Genomic DNA, 10,107 nt, shown 5'->3' with positions numbered 1-10,107 from the left:
TGCTAGCTACATGGATTCCAATATTTTTTCCTCCTAAGAAAGAGACCTCACATTGGGGAGGCGTCATACTCTTGCCAGGGAGTATAACCTAGGTCCAATGATCACTAAACAAACTCAGCCTTGGGTCCAATATCAACTCGGCCTTAGGCCCAATAATAATCATAAACTTGGCCTCAGGCCTAACGTACGATGGCACGTAGTTATGAGGTAAAATATCGTAGTAACTTACCCGTTCAGTGCTAAATACTACTTTATTTAGTTTATCTCGTTCATATCATGAAAATCCACTTTAGAATAATCTCATGCTTCAATAAGAACCCAATAATCAAATTTGTAATCTCATGTAGTCAAAACTCAATGACCATTAGGTCAAAACATTTCTCAACAATCTTAGAATGCTCAAATCATAGGTCTTATAGCATAAGAGTTCATAAAATTACAAATATCAAGTAGGGCTCAATAACCCATAATACATTCTCAAGTTAAAACTTATCAAAAGCATAATAGATAGCATATAGATTCATAACTCATGTAGAAATATGAAAATTTTAGCAATATGTCTCAAAATCTCAACATACTCATATACTTTAATATCTTAAACATTTCACCTATTAACTTCTCAAGGGTTAAAATTATGGGGTATAGACCCAGCTGTAATTTCTCAAGAAAACATGTAAAAATCATGCCATTAGACTCTCAATTCAAGGGAAACATCAAAACCTGCAACCAATAACAATGGGTGAAAAACCCTAATTAAATTTCAGGTAAAATCTCATAAATTGCAGAGAATTGTAGTTTAAATAATCTTTTGGGCACAAGGGTAAAAGGATTACCCTTGTTCAAAACCCCACATACCTTAGATTATGAAATTGGATGAACAATCTTTATCTAAACTCTTCATCTTACTCTTGAGAGAGGGTTCTTGCAACCTTTGAACTTAGGGAACTCAAATTTCAACTCAATTTGTAGAACCCATGTGAGTACTTGGATTTCTTGGAGAAGGGTTTCAGATTTACTCTGGAGCGAGAAATGCTAGTCTTTGGATGTTTTGGGAGATAATAAGGCTACCAAGTTTGTTTGGAATATATATGACAGTTAAAAGGGAAAAGATCCAAAAACCCTTTTTAAAAAGGACTTAAATATACTGAACGGGGTCTGCGACGGTCCATCGCAAGTCCAACGATCCATCGGGTCGTCCGTCGCACAATGACCAGACAATGGACATACTGCCTTGATGTGATGGTCAGATCGATGGTTGGTCGCAGGTCCGATGGTCCATCGGATCATCCATCGCTCGATGACCAGAATGAGACCACACTGCCTTAGTGGTGATGGTCCGTCGCAGCCTTGATGGTCCGTCATCCTGGCCATCTCACTTGCGCTAGAAAAGGGAGTTTCTACCTTTGTCGCGATGGTTCATCGCGCAGACTCGACGGTCCATCAGATCGTCCATCGCACCTGGGTGTTTCCGAGAACTCTCAATAAAACGGTTATAACTTCTCATCCCGATGTCGAATTTGGATGAAATTGGTGTTGATGGAAAGCTAATTCAATTCTCTACATGAAAAAAGTCAAATTTAAGAAAATTCTATATGGTTTAAATACCAATCACATGGGAAGTCACTTCTTAATCCTTTTAGGGCCGAAATTACACTTCAGTTGACACGCTCTAAGGCCCAGACTACAAGGGAACTTTGTAGGGTCTTACACCCTCCATCCTTAGAGTCCAAAAGACGAACTCTCAAGTTAGATAGCCGATGAATATCCCTCACCATTCCTTTCTTCTCCTCATCCACATGAGATAAACACCCCATGGACAAACTGGTAAGAGCATCAACAACTATATTAGCTTTGACTGGATGATAGTGAAGACTCATATCATAGTCCTTTAGCAACTCAAGCCATCGCCTCTATTGAAGATTCAACTCCTTCTTAGTAAACACATACAACAAGCTCCTATGATCCGAATAGATGCCTACATGAACCCCACACAAATAATGGCACTAAATCTTCAAAGAAAAAACCACAACTGCCAACTTTAAATCATTTTTCAGATAATTCTAATTATGAACGTTTAGCTGCCTAGAAGCATAGACCATAAAATTACCATGTTGTATCAAGACGCAATCCATTCCCATGCAGTATGCACTACAATATACCATAAATCTATCAGTACCTTTAGGCAGGGCCAATACTGGCACAGAAGTCAACTTATCATTTAACTTCTTGAAGCTACCCTCACAAGTATCTAATCATAAAAACTTTACATTTTTTAGACAACTTCATCAATGGAGCAACAATAGAAGAGAAACTCTCTATAAACCTCCTATAATACCCAACCAAGACCAAGAAGCTTTAAATGTTGGTTGGAATCATGGGTCTAGGACACCTCTTAACTGCCTCAACATTTTGTGGATATATCTTGATCCCCTCGCTAGAAACTACATGCCCAAGGAAAGACACATCATTCATCCAAAACTCACACTAAAAAAATTTAGCATACAACTTCTAATCCTTAAGAGTCTGCAACACAATTTGTAGGTGATTGGCATAATCCTTCTAGCACTTAGAATACATCAAATTATCATCAATTAAGACAATAACAAACCAGTCTAAAAATTGCCTGAAGACCTGATTCATAAGATCCATCAAAGCAGCTGGAGCATTAGTCAATCTAAATGACATAACCAACAAGCATCGTGACCATACTAGGTTCAAAAAGCAGTCTTGGGATATCATCCTCCTTAATTATTAATAGATGATACCCCGAGTAACGGTCAATCTTAGAAAATCATCTATCACCCAGGAGCTCTTGAAATAGAATTGAGGATACTAATTCTTCACTGTAACCTTATTCAACTATCGAGAATCTACACACTCCAAAGAGACCCATTTTTTTATGCACAAAAACCACAGGAGCACCCCACAGAGAAATACTAGGACGAATGAAGCCCTTATCTATGAAATTCTTTAACTGCTCCTTTAGCTATTTTAACTCATCCAAAGACATGTTCTATGGAGGAATAGAGTTAAGATGGTTATTCAGTAAAAGATTAATCCCAAAATCTATTTCCCTATTGGGAGGGAAAATTGAAAGATCCTCGAGAAATACTTTAGGAAACTCATTGACAACAGGGATAGATTGTAAATAGGGTCCCTTAGAATTAGAATCTTTAACCCAAATCAAATAATATAGACATCCCTTGGATATCAACTTCCAGGATCTAAGATAAGAAATAAACTTCCCTTTAGGCACTAAGAAACTTCCTTCCCATTCGATTACTAACTCATTAGGGAATTGGAAACAAACATTTTGGGTCATACAATCCAAAGAACCATAGACAAAATACACCAGTGTCTCCATACGAAAGATAAACACCACACAACCCCAATACATCCTCCTAGCTACGGTAGAATCACCCAGTGGAGTAGACATAGAGAAGGGATCAAAAATACTTTTAGGACAAAATCCAAAGTGCACAGTCACATAAGAGGTTACATAAGAGAGGGTAGACCCCAAATCAAGCAAGCAATACACATTATGAAAGAAGAGTTGTATTGTACCAGTAATAACATCAGGAGATGCCTCAGATTTCTAATGGGTGGTAAGAGCATAATGATAATTTCAGACAGTGATAGTTAAAGCACTGATTTCTCCTCTCATTATAATTACCCTGGTGAAGCTGACCACAAAATGTACAAGGAGGATATGATGGGGATGACTGAGCTCTACTAGCCTGAGACTGGGCACCTTATGCTTTAGGACTACTACAAACCTAAAAATTAATGATTACCGAACTACTTTGGATAAGGAGTACTAGTCAAAGAATATGAATCAGAATTTTCCCAAGTCTTATTTTTGCTCCACTGTCTACCATTTCTCCCACTAGCTTGCTAACCTCCACCCTGCTCTGAATACCTAAATTTCTTATTCTGTCTCTTTCCCATCTCTGCCTACTTCTTCTGTTTGTCCTCTACTTACAGCATATAAGAAACTAGCCTAGAGATATCCATATCATTGTTCAACATTGGAGCCTTGCACTCCAATACCAAATCAGGAGACAAACCAAAAGTAAACTTTCTCATTTTGGCTCTCATGCTAAATACTAACTGCGGAGCATAGAGAGACAACTGATTGAATTTCAAGGCATACTTTTTCACATTTATCTTGCCCTACTTCAGATTCATGAACTTCTCTGCCTTCATTTCCCACAACTCCTAAGGAAAGAAATAATCAAGAAAGGCACTAGAGAACTTATTCCATATAGTTGGTTCAGGATCATGACCTCTCAACTTCTCCTATTCTTTATGCCGCTGATATGACACTATCTTTCAACTGATATGCAGCAAACTCTACATCCTAAGAATTAGAAGCATTCATCACCCTAAAAAGTTTCTTTATCTCATCAATAAATCCTTAAAGATCCTCCTCAACCTTAGAACCAGTGAAGGTTAGGGGATTTAATCTTATGAACTGACCAACTCAAGTAACCACTAAAGAAAGAGCAATAAAACTATGCTGACCTGATTGGTGAGACTGGGAGGTCACCAACTGAGTCATAGATGAATAGAATGATGGAACTCCGCATTAGAGATGTCACCTTAAGGTGACTAAGCATGAGTGTCACTAACCGAAGAAGGAATAGTAGGTACTGATGAAACCCCAGGTGGAGCAGCATAATTGGGAGCAGGGACCCTAGACTAGGTCTGTACTCCATAAATGAGGCGAGTCCCCTCCATATTGACCATAGGAGGGCAGAGGTACGGGCAAAGTTTCTACGAACATCATATCTTTGAGGATGCATGATTTGAAATACGAGCAAACAAGGAGTTAAAGAAATACCGTGACACTGGACTCTATATCTCAAAATAGAACACAAGAAAGGGAACATTCCTAAATGCCATGTAGCCTCTCCCTTATAAGTATGGCATGCTACACACCCATAAAAAGGACTCTATTCAACATGGCTTTGTGGACACCCAACGACCCTAAACCTATGCTCTGATATGAAGCTTTTCATGACCCAACCTCGAGCTTAACCGTGATGAGCATCTCAAGCCCACCGATAGCTAGAGACCACCCCTATATCCTATCCACTCCAAGCATAATCCAAAGAATAACAAAGTAGAAGACAACCAGTGAATAAAGATAAAATAGTTAATATAACTCAAAAATAAGCTCTAAGAGTCAGCAACACCTTCCAACCCATATATGTCCACAAAAGCCTCTATGCTAATTCGAATGTCAAGCTAGGTAGGGACATGCCCCGACCATAAAAGTGATAATGATAATGTTAATGTAAACTGTTCAATTTTAAAATAAGGAAAGAAACTAGTGCAATGAATAATCTTTCTGGAGTATGGAAGCTCACCACTTCACCACAAAGACGATAGACGATTATACCACCTAACACTGAACAAACCAACATAAGAAACCCCTAGGACCTTAGATTATAAAAGAATGTAGCATTCGGGGACAGTTAGCAAGGTGAGGGCTATCATGTAACTCATGGTAGGGATAAAATAATGTCATTTAAAAATCAAGTTCAAACTCAATATACATGTTCACATATATGCATATTTACATATATTTAAGATGATAGGATAGAGGACATGGTTTATCATGACATTTAAAATCATTAACCTACACTGAGTAATTCTAATCGTCCTAAAAACACCCACAAGCTATATGGGTCAGGCTCCCACGATTGAAAGGGCCCCAATACATGTTAGTCGCATAAATCGAAGAAATTCAAGGGCCAAATATATCGAGGCTCCAACTATTCCAAAAGGTACATGTATAAAGTATGAACTATACACACAGACACCAAAGACCCATACTAGCAAATATGGTTTATATTATTGGTCCCTAGGACCTCCACTTTTCACGATGAGCTACAAAACCCACTTTAAGCCCAAATTAAAACCATTTACACTTATTCCTATCCATTTATCAGGGAACCATTTATTAAGGCATTCACCATTGGCATCGTCAAACCAATATGTTTGCAATCTTATAAAATCAGTCATTCCTATAATCCACCAACTTAGGGGAATCTACGACCCCTAAGCTCCAATTTAAAAACAAATCATGGTAACTAAGGCCTTTCAAAACCATTTATATTCCATTAACCTTTTATGCAATGCAATAGTTTCAAAAGTAGTTAAATTATGCATATAGCCATGTTTCAAAGCCAATTTCATAAGGTGGGTTGAGGTTATTACTATTCTAATACCAACATCCATAAGTTTGGGGTAATCCACGATCCTCATTCCATTATCCATACCCATGAAACAAATGAGTTCCAAAATCTACTAATAAAGCATAATAAATACATATAACCCATGAGAATACCATTTAAAAAATAATCATCCTAAATCCTCAACCCAAATTTAAAAATTAAACATTAAAACCATATGAATACAAATCTAGTGCATGCCAAGATAAAATAAAAGTTTAGGGAAGAGATACATGCCTGAGACACTAAGAATTTTAGAGAAGAAACCACACTTTGAGCCCTAGATGACCAACCCTTTGAAACCCTAGCTTTGTTATTGAATTAGGAATTTGAGAGAGAAGAGAATGTTTATGTTATATTTAATAGGTGGAAATAGGGCTAAGGAAATATATTATGTCGTGGGAATTGTGTAAAGAAAGGGAAGAGACCAAATTACCCTTAATGAAAAACATGTAGGAAAATAACTCCCAGTCATTGGGGGGCATGGTGATGACTCATAATATCTGGCTATGTATCATTGCCTGGACTCGTAGTCTAGGCATTAACTCAAGGTAACCTCACTGGTTCGGTCATGAGTCCTACCCTATGACTCGTGACTTCACCATATGACTCGTGGAGTCCATCCGTGACCAAGATAGTAACCAAAGCTATCTCACTGGTGGGACTACAAGTCCATCCTTGCGGATCATATTGAGTGACCATGACTCATGAGGATCTAGTCATAATCCTAATAGAAAATTAGGGAAATCTTGTTAGTTAGACTACTATAGGCACTATTTGACTTGTGGGATGTCTTCACGACTCGTCACCTGAGTCGTAACCTGAAAAATAAGCACAATCACTGAGAAAATTCATAGTCCAAAAACCTGGGGTATTAAACTGATCCTCAAAGGCCAAAGGCCTCTCCTAGGTCAAAAAAAGTTCCAAGCTACCCATACTTGTCGTTATTTGGCTTAAAGCATTCATAACCACATTAGTCTTTCCTATTTGATAGAGAATGTTAAGGTCATAATCCTTAGGTAACTGAAGCAAATGATGCTCCCTTAAATTAAGATCTTACTGGGTGAAGAAATACTGAAGGATACAATGATCCGAGAAGATCTCACAATAGACTCTATACAAATAGTGCCTCTGCTACTTTAAAGTAAATACAACTGCACAAACCTCTAAATCATGGGTAGCGTAATTCTTTTTATGTGCTTTAACCGACAAGAAACATATACAATTACCTAACCCTCCTACATCAATACGGCACCTAACCCAATACCAGAAGCATCACAGAAGATGGTAAAACTCACCCCTTCATTAGCCAAAGTCAAGATAGGAGATAAGGTTAAAAAATTCTTGAGCTTTTGAAAGATCACCTCAAAAGCATCAGACCACAAAAATAAATCTTCTTCAAAGTTAACTTAGTCAAAGAAGACACAATAAATGAACAATCCTCAACAAAGCATCAATAGTAGCCTGCCAAGCCAATAAAACTCTAAATCTCTATTGGGGAAGTAGGCCTAGACCAATCACAAATAGTTGTAATCTTGGTTGAATTAAGCATGATACCATCCTTGGTCACCACATAACCCAAGAAAGAGGCAGACTCCAATCGAAACTCACACTTGGAGAACTTATACAATTTATCAGCTCTCAATCTCTGAAGTACAATCTACAAAAAATTTTTATGATCGGCCTCACTAGTTAAGTAAACCAACAAATCATCAATAAATACAATAATAAAATATTTGAGATACAGTCAAAACACCCGGTTCATCAACTTCATGAATGCAGCTAGGGAATTAGTCAACCAGAGGACATGACCAAGAACTCATAATGACCATATCGAGTTTGTAATGCTATTTTCAAAATATCTGAAGCTCTAATCCTCAACTGGTGATATCGAACCTCAAGTCAATCTTAAAAAACACTAAAGCACCCTGAAGGTGATAGTACAAGTCACCAATATAAGGACGAGGATACCTATTCTTAACTAACACCTTATTCAACAACCAATAATCAATACACATATAAATAGACACATTCCTTCACTTTACAAACAAGACAGGCGCACCCCAAGGTGATACACTAGGTTAGATAATTGCCTATCCAAAAATTTTGCAATAGATCCTTTAATTCCTTCAACTCTACTGGAGTCATCCTATAGGGTGGAAAGATGGTCCGACTCAATATCAATAGCAAAGTGAATATCACAATCCAAATGCATACTAGGTACATTTGTAGGAAAAACATTCATGAAATCACAAACAATACAAACAGGATCCAAAAAAGGCAGTGTAGAAAACTAGTATCACGAATATGGGCCAAATATGCAAACATCTCTTCTCAATCAAGCGATGAGCATGTAGAAAGGAAATAACTCTCTTAGGACCCGAATAAAGTGCACCCTTATAAGCTATCCTTGACACACTTGGCTAATATAAATTCACGATTTTAGCATAACAACCTAGAATAGAATTATAAGGAATTAAACAATCCATACCCAAGATAGCATCAAAATCTACCACATCTAGGATAATCAGATATACCCAAGTCTCATGCCCAACAAAGAGCGCAACACGGGATCAGTACACCCAATCCACCACTACAGAGTCTCCAACAAGGTTAGATATACAAATAAGCATAGACAAAGGCTCATTAGTAAAACAAAAACTCAAAGTAAAATATACAAACACATAGGAGAAAGTCAATCCCACATCAAATAACACAAATATAGATTTAAATCAAATAGCAATAATATCAGTGATAGCGGCATCAAAGGCCTCTACCTTATGTTTGGAGGTATAGCATAACACTGTCCACATCCACCATCAGCCTTAATAGCCCTTTGACCACCACAGTACTAGTGTCTCTACCTTATGCACCTCTAGTAGTACCTTCATCTCTCTGAGGGTCACCTCTCACTATTGATATAAGAGTAGGTTTGAAAATATGATGGGAATAATCCTAGGACAAATAGCCAAACACCTCACACAAATAGCAAACTATAGCCCGACTCAATAAGATGAGGTAGAGCTAATCTAGAATGACCATTGTAGAACAATGCCTAACCACTTGAAGATGTTAGACCTACTACCTATACCCTGTATGGTTGCCTGTATTGGTCTACCATGAAAACCATGGGAACCTCTAAAATCTATACCTCAAAGAGTGTGACTACTAAACTCTCCCTAACGATGCACCCTCTTGGCGCCTCTATGAGAAGCTTAAGGAGTAGACTCAGTCATCTTCGTATGATCCACTATATTTTAAAATGATACCCCTGACACTACCATCTGGGAAGTAGACAACTAAAATTTAATGACCATGCCCTTTATGAACTTTTGAGTCTTCTCAAATTCAATGGAAATACTAGTTATAATATCTTGATAAACATGGAAATGTGCCTAATACATTATAATAGTAATGCAACCCTGCTCTAAGTGATCAAACTTGTCTCTTATTTGATCCCTCAAACTGTATCGCACAAGCCTATCCAAAAAAAGCCTCAGAAAATTAATCCCAAGTTCATATCTAGCGAATCTAAAGGTCTACAACTGACCTCTACCAATCCCTGGCTATATCTCTCAACTGATAGGTAGTGTAAGCAACCCTATACAACTCAAGTAATCCAAGTTTATGCAATTTTTTCCTGCAATCAGTCAGGAACTCATAGGCATCCTTGCCTATAACTCCACTAAACTTGGGTGGACCTAAGTGAGTGAATCTCTCAAACCTCTTCCAATCCTTAAAAGACATAACCATACCCATACTAATAGGAAGCATATTGAATCTGGATAGCTGACACCCCACCTAAGGGGGTAACATAGATGAAGGATAAACTCTTAATATCAAAGTATCATACTCAAATATTAGAACA

The sequence above is a fragment of the Capsicum annuum genome, chromosome 4, assembly GCF_002878395.1.
Source record: "Capsicum annuum cultivar UCD-10X-F1 chromosome 4, UCD10Xv1.1, whole genome shotgun sequence".
In the NCBI taxonomy this organism is placed as follows: Eukaryota; Viridiplantae; Streptophyta; class Magnoliopsida; order Solanales; family Solanaceae; genus Capsicum; species Capsicum annuum.
Note: the sequence above shows the minus strand (reverse complement) of the source record.